The sequence below is a fragment of the Equus caballus genome, chromosome 31 (genome assembly GCF_041296265.1).
Source record: "Equus caballus isolate H_3958 breed thoroughbred chromosome 31, TB-T2T, whole genome shotgun sequence".
In the NCBI taxonomy this organism is placed as follows: Eukaryota; Metazoa; Chordata; class Mammalia; order Perissodactyla; family Equidae; genus Equus; species Equus caballus.
This window is the reverse complement of record NC_091714.1, coordinates 22,958,330-22,983,041: the sequence shown is the minus strand read 5'-3', so window position 1 is coordinate 22,983,041 and position 24,712 is coordinate 22,958,330. Positions and strand designations below refer to the sequence as shown.

At 41.6% G+C, this 24,712-nt stretch overlaps 1 protein-coding gene across 31 annotated transcripts in view; it reads right to left on the bottom strand.

Annotated features, from left to right (window-relative positions):
- The window catches only part of HIVEP2 (HIVEP zinc finger 2), a 183,887-nt gene that overhangs the window by 97,270 nt on the left and 61,905 nt on the right, over positions 1-24,712 (bottom strand). For 15 of the 31 annotated variants that reach the window (XM_070256274.1, XM_070256258.1, XM_070256257.1 and 12 more), the window contains one exon: positions 15,512-15,698. The exons of the other annotated variants lie outside the window; for them this stretch is intronic. The gene's annotated coding sequence lies outside the window, so the exon portion shown is untranslated. The remainder of the gene's footprint in view (positions 1-15,511; positions 15,699-24,712) is intronic. 31 annotated transcript variants of the gene reach the window in all.

The window sequence follows — 24,712 nt, the reverse complement described above, 5'->3', positions numbered from 1 at the left end:
CAGGCCCACAAGAGAAACCTTTTTCAACAAATGCAAAACATGGCCCCAAGCTTGACAGAGCGAGTCTCCGTTGAGCTCCAGGCTGTATTAGAAATGATGACTGTCAGAAATCAAGGAACGATCTCCACGTGTGTGTGGCAGGGAAAGGACTGGCGGTTACACGCTGGCCTCGTCGGCCACAGCCTCCTGCACAGATAGCCATCACCTCCCGAGCACCATCTTCTCATTAGAAAGGACAAAGAAGAGTACAGTGCGTTTTTAGCCACGTCTTCGTAATAAAAATTGTCAACAAAAACAAAATGGGAGGGCAACACAGTATGAATGTGAGGAGCCGATACTGTACCGAACGCTTCATGTGGTTAGAACCATTTGGCGGAGGCCCAATCAGTGCCCGGGAACTGTTCAGCGTGACCGAAGGCTGGAAGTGCTGGGATGGTTTTCCTGCATTTCTCCACCACAAGAATGGATGCTGTTTTCCTGAGTTTCCCCCCTGAGATTCTACAGTGTGCTTCTGTTCATAGCTTAGCGTGGAAGAGCAATAACGTCAAAGATATACTCAGGCTCCACCAAGTATAAAAAGTAAAATGTGGTATTTCTAGTCCTCAAGATTCTAAAAATCTGAACAGGAAAACGTATTAAAAATACACCATAGTGAGGGGATACATAAGAAGAAGTGAAAGTAATATATATCCATTTTTCTGCCATTTCAACATTATCGCAACTTCCTGGGGATATGTTTTCCCAGCTGAAACACCAGGATTTTAATATATGTTTGAAATGTGAGGCTTTCTGATAAAACCTGTTTGTTTGCTGAGTTGGTTTTTTTTTTCAGTAAGAGCTGGTACTTTTTAAAACATCTGTCATCTGCACTTGAGAGTACTTGACAAGCGCTGTCTCATTACTTTCTGCCACACGCTGGTGAGGGGCAACAGCAGGTACCCTCATCTCATTTCACTACGAGTCAGACGGACAGCAAGGAGTTAAAAATAGATCTTCAGTGCTCCCAGTTCCACCCGCCGCTCCTCTTTAACATCCAGGATTCTCCCCAAGCCACCCCCACAGAAAGGAGGGAAAAGAATCCCCTTGGACTTGTGCTACGGCCACGGAGAGACTGAAGACTCAATTTACAGTTCTTTTGTGGTGAAATGAAAAGGCAGATGCAAGGAGGTGACTTCCTTCTCGCTGCAAATAACTCGAACACAACCAACGTGCTACAGAAATCAATGACAGAACGACTGCCTTTTTCGGAGCAGCCTGAGCTGTCTGTTGGACGGAGGCATTGCTAAGCTGAGGCACGCTGCCTGGATCAAGGCCTGCAAAGCAGCTTCACAAGAGAGAAGCGAGAGTGATTTACTTATTAAAGAGACAACTGTAAAGTCTGATACAAACGGACAAGCGTAAAACCTTCAATGCACAGACCAAATGCTTGGCTTGGCAACCATCAAATGCAATAAGCAATGAAATCTAGGTTATATTACTCAACTTCCAAAGTCTAATGCCTCTTTTTATCCTCAAAAAGATGCCATCTCCACGTGCACAAAGAAACGGCCTGCGAGGGAGAGCTCTGGTTAAGAGGGGCTCCCCAATTACCCTGAACCCACACAGGAAGCTGAGGGGAAACCTCAGTGACTAGTTTCTACTAACCTGGTCTTCTGTAGACGGATACAGTGCAGCTAAAGGGAATTACTCCATTTCAATTTGGTTCGAAAGCATTTGACATTGTTCAAGACAACGCAAATCTCAACAATAATTGCCCAAACAATCCTTCTGGGATCCTTGTTCCTCTGTTGTTCACAAATGCGGCAGTGATGGTGCCTTTGTGAGATTCTGAGAACAAGAGACACCTTGTGGCCTCGATTTTACTTTCTGAATCATTATTGAGTTGCCAGCAACCAGGAAATACAAGCAAAAAGTAAAGAGGTCCAAAAAGTTGTTAGAATGTGGAGCTTGAGTTCAAGAGCAAATTACAAGAACTATTACATCACTTGCCACCAAATGTTGTCTGTCAACTTAAAAAAAAAAAATCCAAATAAAGAGAGAATTCAAACAGTCCTTCAAGAATCAGCTATTTTATGGCTCCTAGGTCTGGGTCATTCACAACTCCCGGAAATAGCTGTGTGTTTGCCAAACACTCTTATTTTGTGTGTTCTCACGGGCCTCCAGGACTGGTGCAAATTGTTTTCCAAGCACCATCCGGCCATAATGACCAGGTTACTGCTGATAATTATGCTTGCCTGCCTATAGGTTTGTCAGCTAAAGAAATCCACAGGCGGCTGCCATAATGAGCAGAATCGACTTCTGGCGCAGCTGCGCTGACCACAACGCATTAGAAAAACAACCCTCTTTGCAATAACCAGTTCTGGGCATCACTGGTTAAAAAAGACTAGTTTCCTGTTTTTCTCAAAAACTTCAGAGTGTGGGTATTGCTATTTTTTACCCCACCCACACCTTTTCTCTTTAATTGTTGAAGATTCAGTGTTGTAAACACCTAATCATGGGCATTTTTTTATATTAATGCTCCAGGTTTAATTTTCAGTCTGATTTGTCCTTTCCAAGCCGGGGCCTCCGCTGAGCCAAGACCCACGTGGGAGGAGGAGCTGGGGCACCGGGTCAGAGGCCTCGGGAGGAAGGGGGGCGCCCCCCTGGAAAGAGGCACTCAGCCTGGGCTTGGACACTCCCCCTCCACTCCACATTCGTGCCCAGGACCAGGGGCAGAACAAAGGCACCTCCAGGTTGGCTGAACCCCAGAGAGGGAGTCTGGCAGCCTTAACATGGCATAAAGCATCCAGTGCCCCATCTGACGCAGCATCTCATTTATCCTACGCTGCTCCACTTCCTCACTTGGAAATGGTGATTCCTTTCTTTCTAGGGGGTTCTAAACACATGTAGGCAGCGCACATTACCACAAGGCTGTTCTCCCTGCCTGACCCCATCAGGTCCCTGCTCCTTCCAGACCCTCTCCCTACCTAATTAACACATGCACACATACACAGCACCTGTGCCAGGAAGGATGCTATGTATCTGTCTCCCACACCAGGACAGAAGCTTCTCAGGAGAGGCAATACTGTTTCCTTCACCCCTGTGGCCCCTGCACCTTGAGCAGTGCCTGGAAAACAGCACTCGATTGTTAATGTTTGTTAGAACAAATGCCCTCTCCCTCCGCTGCTATTCACATCTGCCTTCAGCTCACCTCTGACCTTCCTGTGCCTGCCTCTGTGCAAAGCCTTGTCTACTCCACTGCAGTTTACTTTACATCTGCCTTCCCATAAGCCCAGAGCTCCTGGAGGTGGAAACTGCACTCTGCCTGCTGCACAGGACCAGCATGCAACAGGTACCCAATAAACGCCTGCCGGATGCTGTCAAATGAATCACTGTGGTCATCTACGTTGGGGGCCAGGGACTCTGCAGACACTGCAGGAATATAAAAATGAGTAAGACACAGATTTCTCTCTATCGTTTTTCCTTTTACTTTTGGACACTACAAAAAAAGTCTGAGGCATTTCCTAAGCTAACAGCATCCGCTCAAAGGCAAGGCACTAAGACTGAATCCACATGAACTCATCCAAACAAGGACCAGAGAAAGAATTCTTTTAAAGGAAGTTGAAAGTAAAATATAGATTGTTGTCCTGCTAAGCAAGAGGTTGAGGTAATATCCTTTGAAAGTCACTGAAAGGGAAGGATTCTAACCAAAATCAAATCTTTATTTGGGTTAAACTTCACAATAAGGAAAGGATAAACATTTTTTTTTCTCCTGTAAGTTCTCCTTTTAAAAGAAAGGCAGAAATTCAACAGAGGCCTCCATCCCCTCAAATCTTCTACATTTTTCCGAACGATAAAAGAGATAGAAAGTCTGAGCCACAATTATACTTAAATGTACATGTGTTGACTTCACATGATTCCCACTGATTGTAGGAAGAATCAAGGGGATAAAAACTTAAATGAGGCCCTCGCGTGAGGGAAATAAATTTATCGTACTTATTATTTGTGTCAAGATTTTTAAAAATTACTTATATGTACGCTCATATTACCAAGTTCTGCAAGCCGTACACTACAGTCGCTTCTGGCCCTGGGAATAGGCCTTATTCCTAACAAATTTTGCAACTTGTCTAAGTAACAGATAGACTTTTTAAAATGAGGTAAAACCTCTTTAATTCCCAAGTGTTTCATTTAAATATGGAAAAAATAAAAGAGAAACAGAAGTTAAGCCAACCACCATTTCACAGTGGATCGATTTTCAAGAAAGTTAAAAATTTTCTTGGAGGGTCCATGCACACATCAGATAATTGAGAACACACCAAGCGACAAATGAAGGCAATGCAGACAGCACATTCACATGCTGAAGTGCATTCACAAAGGCAAATGCTGGTTAGAATAACAAAGCCTCTTTGCTTCTGTGTGTTTGGGAATAAATATGGTCATTATTATATTTTACTACTAAGCAGCAAAGACTTTCCCTATTCATTGACAGATCAACCAAAATAGCCTTCCCCAGTATTAATACTCACATGATGGATCTATAAGAAGCAATTTACCAATAATGACAAACTCAAACATATATGCCAGATGCTTGAGATGAATAAACCACAGTCTCTACACATGAAAAAAAAAAATGCAATGCCACGTCCCGTGGAAACCAAGGATCTAACGCAAGAACATTCGATGAACTGTGAGCCACGTGACCAGCCCAACAAAGTAATTCTGCTTCTCACAGGTGTCCTTGGATAAAGTAGAATAGCACTACACAAATGACAGGAATTTTTAAAAGACACATATATACATAGTTTTCAGTCAGGCTGATGCTAAAAATTAATATTCAAAAAAACAGAAAATCTTTCTTTCCAAGTCATCAATAAATACCCTTGAAATTAGCCCTCTCCCTTGAAACAATTTAATGTCATCTTAGGTTCTAAGTGGTCAGCCCTACACTAACAGATTATAAATAGATAAAATTCAGTGTATGCAACTTCTGTTTAGAAAGGGATGCCATTCCGATGTGGACTCTTAATAAAGAACTGGTAAGTAAGCAGACCAGACGGGGCGGCAGTCTTACTGGAGGTTAGAACTCAGCCCACATGCAAGAGCAGATGGTTATTCTGGACAGCTGCGGGAAGATGGGGGAAATAGCTTGAGAGCTATCGATTTCTGTAACGATTAAAACCAACGACCACCACAATGAAACAGCACTTAGATTTTTATAATGTTACTTGAAAATTTTTTCAGGAAATTTTAGGGTTATCAAGTTAAGGAGACACATCAGCCCAACAATCTCCAAGACTCTGTTATCAATATTTTATACCTGCATCACTTTGCCGCCCTTCATTCTCTCTTCCCACTAGATAAATCTCCATAACAGATAAGAAACACTAATAATTGAAACACGTGTTTGACTAACATAATTATAAGAAAGAATGAAACAAACTTATTGTACTAGATGCCAGATTTGTGAAAGACAAGTGTCACTCCTTCCTCAAACAATTTTCAACAGTTAGAGAAAAAAAAACAACATATGGATTAAATAATGCATTTGCCACTGCAGCAAATGAAATATATAAAAATGGCAAAAACAGGTTTGGTTATATTGTTCTTATAAATTCTCTGTCCACAGCTCCATACATAATACACCGCAAAATTTAATATGAAGCCAGAGATATCAGAACTATAAATAAACTCTGAATTATAGTAGTTTGGGTCTCTTTAATACAACTCCTGAATACAAGCCAAATCTTTTCTCAGCCTGGTCAATGTTCCTGACCTTAACATATATACTGTTTTTATTTTAAAAACCTCAGATCTTTTTGGAAATTATGAATTAACTTCTTTAAAATATTAATGGCTAATAATAGTTACTACGCATAAAATAACTACCTAAAATATTGCCTTCTGCAGAATCAAAAGACATATACGTTATAACATTACAAAATATTTCTAAAGACGGTGCATGGCAAATATCAAGTGATGAATCCCTCTAGAGATTTAACTGAGTCCTCAGAAGCAAAGGGGAAATAAAAGAAGTTTACAAAGTGTCTCCCCAAAGAGGTCAAATTTGATAGTAAACGTCATGCTGGGTTAAAGCAAATGAAAAATATCCAGAGTTTTCACAAGATTTCATGTCTGCCTCCATCTAACCACGCGTTTCCATATTACACGTTTGAGGGCCCGCTCTTCATCAAACTCTGGGACAGGAGCTAGGATCATACAAAAGTAAGATGCATTTCTTTCTATGGAAAAGCTCCCATTCCATTGAGCACTGATTCCAGGAATACTTCTAGTTCACAGGTCCCTAAAACACATTTATAAGGGACTTTATTTAAATGCCACCCTTATTATTTTACATAGCTTTTGTCCCAGTATGGAGAAATGTTTATATAGCTATAAACAAAGATTGCATTAAAAGGATATATATGTGTTAGCAATTTTCAAATTAAATGTGCCCCATTTACCTCGCCTCTTCCACTGGAAAGACCACCCAGGGAGCAGCCAGACCAGCCGAAGGGCTTAGGGGGATCCCCTCCTCTCCTCTCTGCTCCCCACACTGAGGATTTCACCTCTCCCCGTAGTCCTGCAGCCTGGAACCAGACCCGACCTCCGCTTGCCCTCCCTCCCACTCTCCAGCCTACAGGAGTGTCGGCAGGCGCCTTCCCAGATCCCTTCAACCAAGAGCTCCAGCAGTAGCCCAGAATCAGGAGTGGGAGAGCCGCTGCTCCCACAAGGGCAGAAACAGCCGTGTTCCCCAATACCACGGCTTGTCACTCAGAAGGCATTTCTCCAGGGAAACTGACAGCTAGGTGTGTAACTCCTTAACTATCACTAATACTTCAAGTACGTTAAAGGTCATCTCAGCTTTTGTGACCTAGCAAAGAAAAACAAATACTATCCAAGAAAACTGTTTATAAGTTGAGGATATCTTACATGCACAGCGAGGGCAAAGAAACCAGAATCTTGACATATGACACTTGTTCATCCAATAATTTTTTGACTACCTAGTAACTTCTAAGTATATACATTTGCAATTACATACCTCAGTTAAATGCCTTTATTCTGCTCTGTATTGCTTTTTCCTTTTTTAAAGATTGCCTCTTCGGGAATTACAGACTTCAGTTCGATCCACCCCGCCCCCCCACCAAAGAATTAAATACAAGTAGAGGAAAATTCACTGCACACAACCTGTCACTCACACGGATGACACTTGATGGTGTCCCTCCATAGTCTCCTTTCCCTGAAGGCCCAAATCCCAAAAGAACAAATTCAGCCAATTCCATTACAAACTGCAATTACCTCCCTAGGGGCTGAAACACAAATGCAAGTTATCAATTCTCACCTCAAGTAATAAATACACATATATATGTGTTAGAGCTTAGAAGTGAGAAATAGACTCTTCAAAAGTAGTTTCCTCCAGCAGGAATTTCATAATAGCTTATTTGGGTTTTGGTGTTTTTGTTGTAGATTTTTATTCCCCAGTAAGAAAATAAGTATCTTGACAGTCACTGTTGCGCTAGGAAAACCAAATCTCTGAATAATTCCAGGTATCTCATATGCTGCCATTTTTATAATTCAAGATAGAATTTGAACTGCTATATATAACCCATGAATTCAAATCTTGTTTTCTATTATATTTCTAATTGCTTATTCAATTAGGATGTGGGATGGTACCCATTAATGCTGCAAGGAGCATTATAAGAAAATGCTGAGGGAAAGACATAAAAATCCTAATTTCATTAAAAATTAACCAAAAAAGATATTAGGGTTATGCTACTAACTAGTGAAGGTCTCAAATTTTTAAACTGAGAAGAGCAGAAATGGAAAAACTTTTAAAGACTAGTGTTACCATTAGCTTTCTCTTTGACTTGGTTCAAAATCCTTGCATAATTAATACAGTAATACATAAATGCATATGAACCTACAATACAGTAATAATGATAAGTGCATGTGAACCTACCACCTCTCTTCACTTGCAGTTTAATTAGGTGACTGACTTCAGGCATACTATAAATTATAGTGACAATTTAATTACTTCTTTAATTGCACACTTAAAAGATTTATAAACAGGAATAGAACAGCCTAGTACTTGAAAATAGGCACACCAAAGGAAATGAAGCACAACCCAGGATGATGACAGAGACAGACGATTCCTATAAGATAGAGCTGAACCAGAAGGAGTTTTGCATGCTTCAGTACACAACTGCTCTACTGCCTTACCACGAATTATGAACAACCTACACCGGCTTCTTTACGACCGTAACTGTCTTTACAAGGAAGGAGCTGGACCTCCCACATTTTTCTATGTCAGTTATGCCTCTGGGCCTTACCCAGCAGGCCTCCTCTTGCAATCAAAAAGCACAGACTTTTGAGAGAGTCAGACCTTTGGTTCAAAACCTTCCTCTGCCATTGGCCACCTATGACCTTGACAAAGTTAACCTCTCTGGGCTTCAACATCTTTATTTGTAAAGTGAAGAAAATAGTTACTTTGCAGGGCTGTGATGGAAATTACATAAGACAGACAGTATGGTACACTGGTTGAAAGGCATACTCCACCTCTTACCACATGTAGAACCTTAGACAAGTTATTTATTCTCCTCATGCCTCAGTTTCCTCACCCACAAAATGGAGATAATAACAATTGCCTCAACAGCTTGTTGGAGAACTAAGTTAATACACATAGAGCACTCCTGGTTGGCACACAGTAAGTACTCAGAAAACGTCAGCTATTAGTAAATCACTGAGCACAATCATTGCCACACGCTTCCTTTCCTCAACCCCCAGCCACATAGATATTTCTAGCGATAAACAGTTCCTGAAATTCCATCTCTGCTGTGAAGCTTTCTTGTGGAATTAGGCAAGAGCTAACTGCTTTATTATCCCTGTCCTGTGTATGTGTATCCATATCGAAGTGCTTAGCTTTAATTTTAAGTCTCCAGAACACACGTACTTAAGTCTGGGAGGTTCTCTTCGTAAGGCATGTGCAGCCTTACGAATTCGAATATGCCATCAGACACTTAGAAAAGACGTGGACGATCACCAAAGCAATATGTATTTTGACGTCAATGATAACACAGAACTACTGGCAGGACTTATGCGTCGAGCTGTGCAACAGGCTTTCTTTTCATCTTTAAGGTGAGTTTCTCCCTTAACTGCTTTAACCGTAGCAGGATTTCATTTTTGCCAACAGGGTTCAAGCGCAAGAAGACTCCACCCAAGGCGGCTAATTACCTCTCCCTAACTGCTAAAAATGATTCACCTTTCCCTCGAACTGTCTTTATAAAAGGTGAACAAGAAGATAAAAATCAAACTACAATTTTTTGATGGAAATTGTTACTTCTCCTCTCTGCCCCCCGGTAAACTGGAGAATGAGGAAAGATGGAAGATGGGGAAAGACGGAGCCAGTGGGTTATGAGGAATCTTAGGTGGGGATAGACTGACTCCAATACTTCTAACCGGCTCTGGGAAGTGTGGTGTTAATATTCCTCTAACAAACAACTGGAGATGGGCCCTGGTGTAAAAATTTACTTTAATCAAAATACACTTAATTAGAAAACATGATCGCCTGCTTACATCAGAAAACAAACATTTTATTCTTTTACTAGTATGTATTTTCAATTGTCTTTTTTTAAAATTCGCATGCTATTAAGAATCAAGCTTTGTTAACAACTTTACAGCCAAAACTAATGAACCCTATGCATTAATGTGTCTTTCTTACTGTACAAGTCAGGCCATCATATATACTCAACCAGTTTTTATCAACTATCAGTGGCATTTATCCACTATGGCAGCCAATCTACTGTACATTTGGTCAAAGATAAAATAAATATCTGGCTTGAACCGCCTTCTACAAGCCAGTTGTTATCATGACAGATTGATTGCAACAGATATGCTCTTGATACACAGAACCCGCACACACCATCTCTGATGCTCCCTCCACCCGCTTCTGTGACAGCTTTGGTCAGCGACAGCTGCAGCTGACACATTACTGTACTTGAAGAATGTGGCATACATATAGAGATGAGATGACATAAAACTGTGAATACTGGACACAGCTCTTAGAAAGTTTTCCTGAGCTAGTCAGAAAAGAAATATATGTGATGAAAGAATATGTGTGTGCCATCAGTTACTTAGAAAACGTGGAGAAATAGTTGCTTTCAGTAATCAACACATTAATAGTGGAGGAGAAGCATGCAAGAGTTGGAAGGTCTTAAGACAATAAAAATTCCAGTAGGATCCCATGTGAAATTCTTGAAATTGTGTGCTATAATAGGTCATTTATTTTTGTATATGTTCTTATTTTAAAAATAAGTCTCAGGGCCACCCATCTGAATAACCCAGGTTCAAGTCTTATATATTATCATTTTATACCTCTAATCTGGCACAGATTAGCAGCAGAAAGGAAACATACGTGTATAATCTTAAAACTAGAAAGACATCACATTGCAAGACTGCAGTGTCAGAAATTTCCGTTTCCAAGAGTTGCACAATGCTTAAACAATAGCTGTCCTGCTGAGCTACTGAGGTTCACTTAACCCACAGGCTGGCTGATGACCGATGAAGGGTCAAGAGGCTAGCAGACTTTGGGTGCACGGCACTTCAATCCTTTATCAAAGATGGCACCAGGCCAGGTACTACAATAACAGAACAAATACTTCCTTTTACCATACAGTAAATTCCTTCCTCTGATTGGCTAATGCTTCAGCCCATGGTTCACAGGAGTAAAAGTACATTCTATTGGTAGCAAAAGACATTTTAAAAAGCAGTCACTTAATTCCTGGGCCAAGAGAAACGTCTATATTCCTACAGCAGTTAATAACCAGGTGCCTCTATTTGCCTCCTTACACTAAAACCTCCACTAAAAAGTCCATGAAGAGACTTCTGAAACCCAATTTCAGCAACTCCTGCACAACTGTTTCACAGAGGCACATGCCCATCTGCGAAGGCAATTAAATCTTTAAGTATGTGCATGAGGAACGTATAGAACGTTCTAATCACAGAGAATATTTACTATATGGTAAACCATACTATTATTTACATTTATTTGAAGTTAAAAAAAGAAACACTATCAAGTCATTGTTATAAATTAATTCAAAATCAAGGGGCTATATCTATTTTGAAAGGAAATAAGGACATAAAATATTCCTCCAAATGTTTGGAATTCTGGGGAATTGTATTTGTTATGGTAACTGACAGCTCATCAGAAAACATCTCAACCCATATTGTAGAAAAATCTTTTTCATAAATGTTAAGCATAATTTATTGCCTCTATAAATATAGTACTTTCTCCTTTTTTGGTGTGATGCTGAACATCTATTCAAAGTTATAGCACAATATAGATTTAGGTCAGGTAGACGATCTGAAAATATATTGAAAGTCACAGATCAATGGTTCTCACCTAGGGATGATTTTGCTCCCTCAGGGACATCTGGCGACGTCTGGAGACAATCTTGATTGTCAAGACTGAGACAAGGAGACACTACTGGTGTCTGCTGGGTGGCAGCCAGGGATGCGGCTGAACCCCTACAACACACACACAGCCCCCCACAACAAAGAGCTGTCCAGACTCAAGTGTCAATAGCACCAAGGTTGAGAAATCCTGGCCTAGATGTAGCTTCAAAAACTAAGTCACTGTTACCCACCACTTTGCTGAAAAATGAAATGCACGTAGACAAAAAAGTTACATTACAGCTAATCAAAAATTTAATGCATAAAAAATTTGATGAACATATATACAAATTTCTCAGAGTAGAAAATGATTTCATAAAAATAATATATTCCAATGTAATACTAAATTCAATCTTTCCTCATTAACATGCATGAAATATTTCTTCTAATTTTAAAATTTGTTCTCAATATTTTTAAAATCTGAAGCAGTACACTGAATTTTTTCTGATCACTTGATTTTTTTTTTTTTTGAAGGAAGATTAGCCCTGAGCTAACATCTGCCACCAATCCTCCTCTTTTTGCTGAGGAAGACTGGCCCTGAGCTAACATCCTGCTCATCTTCCTCTACTTTATGGGTGGGACGCCTGCCACAGCATGGCTTGACAAGCGGTGTGTAGGTCCGCACCTGGGATCTGAACCGGTGGACCCCGGGCCACCAAATCGGAACCTGCAAACTTAACTGATGTGCCACTGGGCCAGCTCCGATCACTTGATTTTTTTTTTTTTTTTTTTTAAGATTGTATTATTTCCTTTTTCTCCCCAAAGTCCCCCGGTACATAGTTGTATATTCTTCGTTGTGGGTTCTTCTAGTTGTGGCATGTGGGACGCTGCCTCAGCGTGGTCTGATGAGCAGTGCCATGTCCGCGCCCAGGATTCGAACCAACGAAACACTGGGCCGCCTGCAGCGGAGCGCGCGAACTTAACCACTCGGCCACGGGGCAAGCCCCTCCAATCACTTAATTTTTAATATGCAAACAGGACACCCAGGTTAAGGAGAAAATCAAACTTAAAATTGTGTTGAATGTCAGAACCAAACAAAGGGAGCAAACTCTATTATATAACAACCAGCATTTTAAAAGCGTACACTTGAATTACAACTGTAAGACTTACTTAAGACAAACTAAGATTTAGATTACATACATGAGTAATTTTACTAACTTCAAGTTTATCAACACAGTGACTCAAAAAAGAGTTAAAAGCGTATTCCTACTATGAACCTTGTATCCTACGTGTTCAACCACTCAGGAGGTGCTCATTACCTTCCTTTCCAGGAAAAAGGAAACACTGACAGTTTCTCCCACAGAACATTCGGAAGGGACCTTCACAGAGACGAAACCCAATCTTCACTCAGGCCTCGAAGACATAGGGGCCGTGCAGAACCTTCCAGCGACAGCAGGAGCAAGGCCAGCCCTGAACAGCTGCAGGTGATCCCCGGGACCCCCCCAACAACCCTCAGGTCTGAGGCAGCACATGACTCTGCTCCTTTGGGATTCAGCACCAGGGTTATTACGAATATGAATCTTTAAATAGCAGAGAGGGACCAGGGTATTGGGAGAAAGGAAATTACTGCCCAAGTCCAGGAGGCCAGCTTCTCTGACCTCACTGTGTCACTCACTGGCCACTTGTCTGTGAGCCTGTCACTGAGTGTCTCAGCCATAAGTTTCCCATATCTGTAAAACAGGGCTGGTTGTGAGGATTAAATGAAATAAACGTATGTAAAAGGACTCCGTAAACTGCCAGGCACCACAGAGCACGTGAGTCTGTTGATGCGAAGGGCGACCACAGCCCGGCCCACCCTGTCCTTCGCTCTCTCGCCGTGCCTCCCCGCTCTCTTTCTCCTCCTCGCAAGAGATGCGTCATCGAACTCAACCAAATTCCATTAATTAGAACCTAAAACAGCATGGGAGATGGTACAGTTCACCCCGTCACATAGCCTTTCATTTCCCTCTTTAATCTACTTCGAGTGCAGATGGTTTTAGAGGCATCATTCCATTTAAGCTTCACAACCGCCCGACCACGTCACGAAGGTACCCTTCCTGCCCAGGTTAGAAAACAGGCACAGGGAGGTTAAACACTTGCCAATATTCACCCAGTTAGAAGTGAGGGAACCAGGACAAGAAGCACGGCAATTTAATTCCAGAGCCAGTACTCTTAGCCACAACCAAGAACAGCCTCTCATTTAAAAATGAAGTTATTTATAAAACCAAGCATCAGTTTTTGCAAAGTAAGCGACGTGCAGTTACACACAATGTAAATAGACGGATTCTCCTCCCTTCATAAACCTCCCCATCACCTCCTTTCCCGACAATCTTGGTCAGGACCAGGAGAGCAGGACCGGTGAGAGCAACATTTTGCCTAAGACGGCATTCCATCAGCGAACCAAATTTTCTTAAGTGCAGGAAAAAAGTAGCTTCCCCAATGAGAAAGTCATAATCATCTGACATTGCAGAAGTGAATTACTGGGATGTTCAGTGGAAAAATGCAAAGCAGTGAACACACAAAAAAATAGCAATGATAATAATAATAATACATGCTTATTCATAACACCTCCCAGCTTACAGATGCTTCCATATACATTATCTCGTTAGACTTGCATCATCCAGCAAAGAGGGTAGAAGGTTTGCAAGTAGTGGAAGGAAGAGACAAGTCAGGTGTCAGAATAACCAAAGAGAGAACTAGTGTCTTAAATCCCCAAGTTTCTTGTCTACTCCATGGCCAGAAATGCAATTTTGGAGTTTCTGAAGGGCCAGAAAAGAATACAGATCTTGTGATGCCAAAATAACTTTCTTATTTTCATTCTTATTTTCCTCTTAAGGAAAATAAAACAAAAGCCTCAGAAAAATAATTCTATCCACGTTTTTATATTATAAATAAAATCATAAAAATACAAATTTTACCTTATGGAACATACACTGTGAATAGATTCAGAAACTAAAATCACAGAAATATGTATTTATAAATTAGTACAGCTGCATATGTTTACCTTAACACCTGATTAGGTCCCTTTCAATTTGATCTCTCATCTCCCCAGTTACTACTACCTCTTGAAGGCAGACAAAAATGACTGCCCTTTGTCTGTCCCCCAGGGCCTAACAGAGGACTTTGTACACGGTTGAGACTCAGCGAAGGCATGGATCGCTTAATTGATGGAAATTAGGCTGTCAGCCCACTACTACAAAATAAATGGTCTTAAAAATATACTGTTGCCTTGAGGGTATTATGTTGAGTGAAATAAGCCAGACAGAGAAAGACGAACTCTGTATGACTCCACTCATAGGTGGTAGTTAACATATGGACAAAGAGAACTGATGGGTGGTTACCAGGGGAAAGGGGGGTGGGGGTAGGGCACTAGGGGTGAAGTGGTGTACCCACAACATGACTAATAATGATGTACAACTGTAATTTCACAAGGATGTTAACTTTCATAACCTTAATAAAATATATATATATATATATTTTTGAAAACACACAGGCAAGCAACCCAACACTCACTGAAATGCAACTTCGAGCAAAAGCAAATCACAGATTTCATGGCACTGCAATAAAAACGCTCCTTTTGAATTTGACAGCTCCCAGTCACTGAGGCCCATACTAACACACAGGGAACCATCCTCTAAAACTGCTGAGGTATCTTCTGAATCACTGCCATTACCCGAGAAAACCCCAGGAAGTGGTTTGACCGAGAAGCTGGACCAGTGCGTAGGTATCAGCTGATCTCTCTCACACGTACGCCCAAGCCAGCAACAATGGGGGCCTTGTGAAACCAGGAGTAACCTTCCCTTATCTTCAGTTGTTTGGGAAATCATTTCTAGCCCAGTGAGTATATAACTTGGGAACAAGTCAAATGGTTAATTATTCACTGAGAGTTTAGTAATTAATCTGTTTTAGACCAACCACCTGAAAAGTCAGACCTAAAGAGTATGAGGATGTCCGACGTCTGGAACAATGAGTCTTTGGAACCATTTCCAAAAAGCAGCAATCTTTCCTAACCAGTCACGACCAACCGAGAACAACAACTACATGCAGGCAGCTGCTGGCAAAAACTGATCCAAAAGTGAAGGGATTTCATAAAACCTTTCAAACTCACTTTATTTTAAATATAAATCGATGCCATCTTTTTCTGTGCAAGTGAACGGGTGGTGAAGATCACAGTACCACTGGGTGAAACACCAGCTGCTGATGAGTGTGGAGGGTGGCGAGCCAGCGAGCTCACCAGGAAGGAAACCATGGAATATCAGAGTCAATCCTCATTTAAGCAGCATTCACATCGTTACCTAAAAACAAAAGGAAAAAGTCCAAGTCATCCTACCAAACCAGAACTAAGGAGATACTGTGATTGACCTAAACACACAGGTCTGAATTAAATATTGACCCTTTTCCTGCAACAGAAGTTAGCCCTTTTATGGCCAGTTTTGAGGGTTGAAGTAAGATGTCATGCAGTATTGGGTTTCTTACAGTTCATAAATTGCCCACTTCACATTTTTCAATGTATTACTCCAATAGTTCCCACTCATTTTGAATGAGGCTCCCCGAATCCACCGTTTCTCTATATTCTAAGTCTTCACAATCCCAGCCTCCATAGGTATTAACTCCCAAGGATCTAACAAAGTCACACCAGCAGCCATAGGACACAACTCCCACATCAGCAGTATTCCCCTAACAGAAGGAATTCGCAATGCCAATCCTAAAGCATTACACAGCAAACCTTTCTTACAGACATTGCACAGCTCACACACAGCATGAGGATGATGCACAGTAACACAGGGCAAGATTCACCTGCCATCGACACCCGGCAGCGCACCCAGCCAGTGCTCGCCCAGCTCTCCCATGCAAAACCACAGCCACCTGTTGGGAAAGCCTCTCCATCTATTCAGTAGAAAGAAATGGCTATTCACCCCAAACAAGATATTCATGAAAGCAGACTTTTTTCTCCTCTCTACTTTTCCAAAAGAAATGGATGCCTTGAAAACAAGTTGTTTATTCAAAACAGCAAAGTTTGAGATAGACTGAGAATTAATCCAATCACTGGCATTATTTAGAGTGACAACACTCTTCACCACTAATTGATGTACACAATGATTACCATGGGCCAATAACTGCCTTTTATATTATTAACAATAGAAAACTACTATAAGTGTATTTGACTGAATTCTTTGAAAACAGTTAATCCAGGAAAGGAATACATGGTTACCTTTAATTTTGAGCACACATTTCCCAGCCACTCTGGATGAGGACGAATTTCCCATTTGTGTATAATGAATTAAGTGTGATCATACAGCATTAGGTTCACCATGAAGAAAGAAGCCTGTGAGTTTCCTGAACACTAGCTCTTCCAAAAAGCAGAAATCTTCCCTGAACAGTCATGACCAACCCAGAACAAAGACTACACGCAGCCTCACAGACATTTTAAGAGCAGCCTCTAAAAGGATGATGACAAATCAACATTTTTATAAAAAGAATAAAGGAGGTGTTCCCTAGCTCCTGAATTTTTTAAGTTGACCAGTAATTCTCCTCATACAAGGAATGAGTAACATCCTTCTAAAATACTGAATTTCCAAGGATCTGACCAACAGCAAAAAGAACCCCAAAATCACCTTTGCACCAATCCCTGAGGAGTCAGCACGACTTCTGCTTGGAACAAGAGGACATGCTGTACTCACACTCACCCACTACAAACGGTTCCCCTCCACTCAGCCATTTGCTATTAAAAGAACCAAGCTGTTCTGAAGATAGGAAGGAAGAGGATATTCAAACTGTGTGGGTGGGACACACTCATAGAGCTTCTCTAAGTTCCAAATACCTGAACGGACCGAAAATTAAATCCCCAACTCAAGCTTTAACCTGACGTAAAGGCGATGCCCCTTTATTTCTCTTTGCAACTATCTATGAATGTATTTTTTTTTTAAAGATTGGCCCTGAGCTAACATCTGTTGCCAATCTTCCTCCTTTGTTTCCTTTCTTCTCCCCAAAGCCCCTCAGTACATAGCTGTACACTCTAGCTGTAGGTCCTTCTCGTTCTGCTACGCCATGGGCCGAGCCCCTATGAATGTATTTTATAAAAAACTTCTTTGGTAAGATTGCTTACAAAGGATTACAAAATACCATGTCATCCTAAGTTTAAATTTCCATTTTTTCAGATTTTTTTTCTTTTTTTGCCTCTAGTTCAGGGGCTGGCCCAATGGCACAGTGGTTAAGTTCACATGTTCCGCTTTGCTGGCCCAGGGTTTGTGGCTTCAGATCCCGGGTGCAGAGCTACACACTGCTCATCAAGCCATGCTGTGACAGTGTCCCACATACAAAATAGAGGAAGATTGCCACAGATGTTAGCTCAGGGACAATCTTCCTCACCAAAAAAAAAAAGAGAGAGAGAGAGTTATACTATTACAGCCCCATGCTTAGGAGCTACCCATATAGTGGGGCAGATGAGATATGTACACATAAAATAATTACCTTCCTCTCTGGGGGGGACAAAAGGAGAAAAATCCTTAAAGAATCAGGCTAGCATGGAAGAGGAGGAAGAGGACCTTCAGGAGGGAAGAGAATGAAAAGCAAAGGCCTGAAGACCTGAATAAACACAGCCCATTTATAGGACATTAAGGAAGTCAACAGGACTCATCGGAGGGCTGGAGATGTGGTAAGAATTAAAACTACCATGGGCAGGACAGGTTCAAAGGTCACCTGTCCTGCCACCTTAGTTTTATAGATGGGGAAACCAGCTCAAGGTGGTGAACGAGTCCACACATACTTTGAAGGACATGCTATGCACTATTTACTCTATGAGCACTGAGATGCACAGGTGAGTGACAAAATGTCATTGACCTCAGGGAGCCCACAGCAGGGAGAGACTGACAAAAACACAGGCAATTAAATTGGTCATTTCAGGTTCTGGTAAGTTCTATGAAGAAAATAACGTGATAAAAGGTGAACTGGGGATAGAGGGAGGGAATTGCTCAAACTTGGGTCACAGATTGCCCATCAAAAGAAGTGACATTTGAGTTGACACTTGAACAAGGAGAAGGAGCCATACCTGAGAAGACGTGGGTTAAAAGAATTCCAAGAGGAAAAACAGTAAGTGTAAAGACCAAGACAGGACAACTCAGCAAGTTTAAGGAACGGAACAAAGGCCAGTATGGTTGAACCTAACAGGGGAAGGGGAATGAGGAGGGAGGTGTGCTCAGAGAGGGAGACACCTGCAGGCAGTGGGGATAGCTCGGACTTTATTCTAAGAGTAATGAAAACCTATTGGCGAATTTTTAGCAAGGGAACACATTGTATAATTTACACTTAATAGTCTACTCTGCGGGGTGTAGAGTCAGGGAAGCTAGATAAGAGCTTTTGCAGCAGACCAGGCCAGATGCTGGTGGCTTCAACTGAGGAGACAGTCAGAGGACCTCCTATCCAGCATTTACTTTGGAGAGAGAGCCAAAGCACTTCCTGGACCGAATTCGAGGCCAAAGAGAGGACATGAATTCTGGAATTCTGGCTGAGCACCAGGGGCATGGCAGTTCCATTTACTGCCATGGGGAAAGTCAGGTGGGGGAGCAGAGCGCGGCAGGAGGACCTTGATAGTTCCCCTGTGACTACTTTAACTTTGATGTATCCATTGGACAGCCAAGTGCACATCCTGAAGCAGTGCTATATAAACTGAGAACTTAAGGAAGACCCACGCATGGAGATAACACTGAAAGTTATCAGCATATGTAGGACATCTAAAACCATGTGATATGGGTATCTGCTAGAGAGTTTAGATAAAGAAGATAAAGTGATTTAGGACAGAGCCCTAGGAGACTACAACTCTTAAGGGAAGGCCAGCAAAGAGACTGAGAGGCAAGGTGAGAGAAAAGCCTGGCGAGTGTAGTGTCATGGAAGCTGGGAGAATCAAGCACTTCATTAAGCAAGGCATGAGGGTGCCGTTAAGAGCTGAAAATACGAGGACAAAGTATGACCACTGGCTTTGGCAAGATATACATGAGAGGAGAAGAAGCTGAGATGGTTAGTAGACGTATGTAAATTTGAGGAGTGTTGATGAACGATGATGTTTCTAGGCCAAGTAACCTAAAAGCAGGTCTCAGGATTCCACTTCTTGTGCTATTTTTGGACCCTAAGTTGCCTCTCATCCTGTGGACAATAAAGACCCCGAGAAGAATTGTAAGTGTGAAAGAGGGGTGCTGAAAGCTACTGGAAAGTTAATCTGATAGTAGTGTACAAGATCAGCTGGAGGTGGAGGACGTCGTGGTCCACAGCTGCAGGTGATGAGAGCCTGCATTTGTGGCGGCAAGGATGGAGATGCGTGGGCCACTGAGGTGGCTCGAAAAACACACAGCGTCAGAGCTAGAATGACTTTAAACTGAGTGCCACTGATACCAACAGTCATTCAACAAGGTAGGAGAAAATAAGGTGGTGAAACACAAAAGGCTGAACACTTCTGAAAAATTCTATTTAGAGGATATGTCGCATCACATCTCTACTTTAAAAGATGGCATAAAGATATCTACACAAATATGAATTTTCCATATTTTTGTTCTTCTCTTTATTATCACACATTACAAGCTCATAAAGTACCCAATATGTCAAATTATTTTTAGTCACGAATGTCCTCTTTGATTATTCAATTTTTATTGGCTGGCCAGCTAATTACAACTAAGTCCTAATGAAGAATATAAGACCACAATGTAATTCAACGTTTCCAACAAGTATCCTAATAGATAAAAAGTTTTTAATTATCTAGAAGGTAAATAAGACAACATTAACAGCTCGAAATTGAAATCCCATTTCAGAAACATTTCTATTTAACACCATTCAGAATTTTCACATCTTGTTGCCTCCCCAAAATGATGTACTACCAAAGTCCAAACTGTGTCTCATTCCAATATATTGCATACATCTTTGGTAAAATTAGAGAAAGGAAATGGGAAAAAAATCCAGAGTTTGGCAGTTGAATCCTTCGTATTCCTACCCCATACCTTTACTGGCCTAATAATTCTAACATATGAAAGACACTAAAAAAATTCAGAGGTGTATTTCTCAGCCTCCTAAGGGACTATGCTCTTGTCCCCAGAAGGAATGCACCATTATAAGGAGGTAGAAAACAATGAGGATTATAAAGCAACTATTCTTCCTCACCTTTTCTCATTAGAAAGATGCACCCCTTAATCAGGGAAATCCAACTTAAAGAATGCAGGGGCACAATTTCCAAACAGACGCTAAGATTTGTGTGTGTGTGGCTTACAGTGAAGCCCACAACGCAATGCGGTACTCCTGCAACATATTCTTTAACTAATCCTCATGCACATATTTCCTTCATCAATTTTTATAGGAGAGGAGGCAATTCTTGATATTCTAGATAATTACCAGGCACATTTTTTTATATCATTTAAACTTCTGATGCAGTAAATTGTCTGCAAAAACTCTGTCAAAATCCAGATCGCATTGGCTTCATACAATGAGAAAATAATGGAAACAGAGTGTACTCTAAAATCACGTCAACACAGACTCATTAATCATTGCATTGCTAACAACTGTTCCTGATTTTAACATTAGTTCAAAGCATAGCTCTATATCCTGTATACAGTTATTTTCCAGAACTATTCATGTCTAAATGGTAACAAACCTATACATTCATTAATATGACAAATGAAAATACATTGTTAAACATGTTTTCAGAACATTAGTTCCTCTAGGTGAAAATTCAAAGCCTGTTTCACAGGAACAACTTATTGGAGAGAGCAACTGAAGAAAAAAGAGATAGTCCTGTCAGCGGTCAAAAGCCATCCCATAAACCAAAGCAAAGTCAGGGACAACCCTCTCCAAGTTCAATATGCAACAAGCAGACACTGAGGATGACATCAGGGGAGTACAGAGTGTTTTCTGTGCCTCCCCAGATGTCCTGGCAGGAGACGGACTTTTCCCAATCTACGGGAAAATCAGCCAGGAAATGCATCTCAGTTGACAGCTCTAGATCACAGCTTCTGAGCGGTGACAGAACAGTGACTGCATGGAGGCCAAGAGGCCTCTCTCAAACCTCCCAGAATGGGAGGCACATCACTCATCATCCTAATTGCAGAAATCATAGGGTTAGAAAACAGACAGGGCTCCACAGGCAAGGGGAGGCCATGGTCTGGTACAAAGCACCTTGACCTTGAACTCAGAAGACCTGATTTAGATTCCTGGCTCTGCCACTCATGAAATCTGTGGCCCTGGGTGTGTCATTTAGCCTATCTGATCTTCTATGATGTCATTTATAAACTTGGGAGGAGAGCAACATCTGTCCTGTCAACCACATGGGTTTTATAAGAACTCAGTGAGACTATGTATATAAAAGCCCTTGGTTGGTAAATGATGGAGTCTTGAGAAAATAGAGTTTTCTCATTTTAGGGAGGAGCATATCCTTCAAACTGTAGGCAATGGGTAGCCCACAAAGGTTTTAGATCTTCATAGCAACCTATTAAAAACGGCATTTTAAGAAGATGAGCCTTGCAGTAGAGTGAGGAATTTAACACAGGTAGAGTAAGTGGAGCCAGGAACACCATCTAAAAGGCTGTAGCAGACAAGGTGTGACCCAACAGAACCTTTCGAGGGCAGTGGTAGTTGAAGTATACAGTGAGGGATTTTTTTTTTTTTTTGGAAGAACATGGATATTGAGCATAAGGGTTAATAATACATTAGAGATGAATATTACATGAGCTACCATTAGAATCAACTCAACTCAGCTACTCAGTCTTTTCAGCCCTCCAGCAACATCCCAAATTTAACCCCATTACCCTCTTGGACCTTCTTTTCTCTCTCAGACTCAGATCTCCACCTGCTAATTCCAGACTCCTTTCTCAAAATGTTTTTCACTTCCTCTCAGCTGCCTCTCAAAGTCAGGAGGCTCTTTGCTCTCACAGTGACTTTGGGTCCCTTAATCCCACATTTCCCAGGACACCTGACTTCAGCTGTTTTGGCAACTATGGACCACACAGTCAGACATTTCAGTAACACCCTCACCAGACTTCTACAATCTCTTTTCACAGCCCTCCAAGTGTACCTCCCATGCCCTTCTCCAAACCCAGCCCACCCCACAGGCTGCTATCTCTATTTCTCTAGGTTACACTGCAATACCATCAAAAACCATTCAATAGCGCCACCTGGGCCGTGATCGCTGATGTCCATCCAATGCATTCTTTGAGGACAAGGACAATGTCTTGTGCACTACTGTATATAAATTAGCTAGCACAGGGCCTGGCCTATGGAACACCCTCAATACATATATTGAATGAATGGAATTGATAATACTTGGAAACTCTATAATCCACATCTCCTAACACTGCACTTTCTTGGCTTCCGCCTACCCCCTCATGACTCTCTTTATTAGATTCTGTTTTTCTCCCTGTCCCCAACTAAGAATATCTCCCAGGATTCCAAACTCAGCTCTTACCTTCCCTTTTTGTTCTCTCTCCAAGAGAGACCAGTTCCCACCAACAAACACAGTAGAATATTGAGATCTTTCAGACAATTATCCTTGCTAGGACCCAAACACAACACTTTTGCCAAGATTCCCACAACTTGAACCCTGCTCCAGGAGGTGAAGCCTCATCAAAAAAAAAAAGACTTCAGTGAGAAGGAACAAAGGTCACAGACGAATTGGACCGTCCAGTGAGACAAATGAGCCTCAAGTAAGACTGACAGGCAAGCCTCTGCCACTAGACACAGTCACCGCGCGTCCTACATTAACGACAAAGAAGCCTCTTTTCTCAGGGATCGTTACTTGCCTTTAAAAGTCCAGGTTCTCTGAGGCCTCAGAGGTTTACACCTTTAAAGGCATTTGGTGCCCTTCCTTTAAGACAGTCTTCTGCATAGAAGAAAACGGGTTGCTTCAGAGCTTCATTACAAAGAGGGAAACCGACACCCTGCACTGAGACCCTGGCCCAAACCTGCCCCTGTCTGACTCAGTCTCCAGACACAGGGGTCAGCCTGCAGCTGGGCTCTGTCTGGATTCCTCACACCCATCAACGCCTGAGCACAACTCAAAGCCACAATCATAACCACAGGTTCCTCCAAGCCCTATCTAGACAGAGCAGTTAGATAAATTCAAATTTATCTTCGTCCCAATGGTTTTGCCTTTCTTTTCTCTGACCCCCATTTCTTGAGCCAAGGGGGCTCAAACCTCAGTCAGCCATGATGCCTCTAGTGCCCAGTTTGGATCAAGCATGGGACATACCATACATCATTTTACGCCCATACGAGACTCAAGTTTCTTGAGGGCAGAGGTTTTGATCTTATGCTTTACGGTTAAAAGGCACAGATCCTTTTTCATGGTTGGTAATATATATTCCTGGTCTTTCTTAAATTCACTCCCTCAGGAGGAAGATAAATTCTTTATTGGGGTATGTGGCTTTATGAATACCTCTCCTCTCACATAAAACTAACCTAAATAACAGAAGGAAACCATTTGCAATACGGCCTTACCTAGCACACACAGGAGTCAGACTGCAATTTTATAGAAAATGATACACTTGTGGGCAATTAGTTATTTAAATATCTGTAAATTTCCATGTCAAGAATTTTTAAATGTTGAGTAAAACATCTAAAGGTTTGGAAAGGGGGATGAGTGTAGATAACGACAGCAAGTTGTCTGAGACAGGCAAGAACTCCCCCACACATGTTCTTAGAGGATATTCCTCTGCATCCTTTAGTTTTGAGGCAATCAAATGGGGTCATCTAATTTTAGTAAGTTAGAAGAATGCCTTTGATGAAATTCTTGGACCTGAGTTCCATCATGTGCATTCAAAAATATGGCATTGTCCGAGGTTGTTCTCTTACAGAAAATAGATCTTCTTCCACACTAAGCAAAAAGAGCAGAATAAAATATTTCCACTAGAAATACGTGTATGTCCATCCACCATTGTCTTCATAGTGATTTGCATCTATCATTGGGCTCCCAGCCTCCTGCTCTTGAAAGCCCTTCCTTTCACCACCATTCAACAGGAACTTCTACCCTGCTGACTCAAATGATGAGACATCTTGTTGTAGAAATCTGAGTACCTCCCCGTGGATCCACCCATCAGTCACTGAGGGGACACTGCCAACCTCTGTCACAGGAAGATTAAGACAACACATTCAAAGCTGCAAACAGTGCCCTAAGTAATTAACAGTTTTGTTGCCATTATCAGGGCTGCAGGAGGAGTGGGCCCGGCATCACCAAGCTCTCTCCTGACATCATACAAATGAGGTCAGAGCCATCCAGCTCCTAAGCCCCAGCAGATAAGCTCCAATGGGGAGCACTTGTCCTTCAGCCTCTGTCAATGCA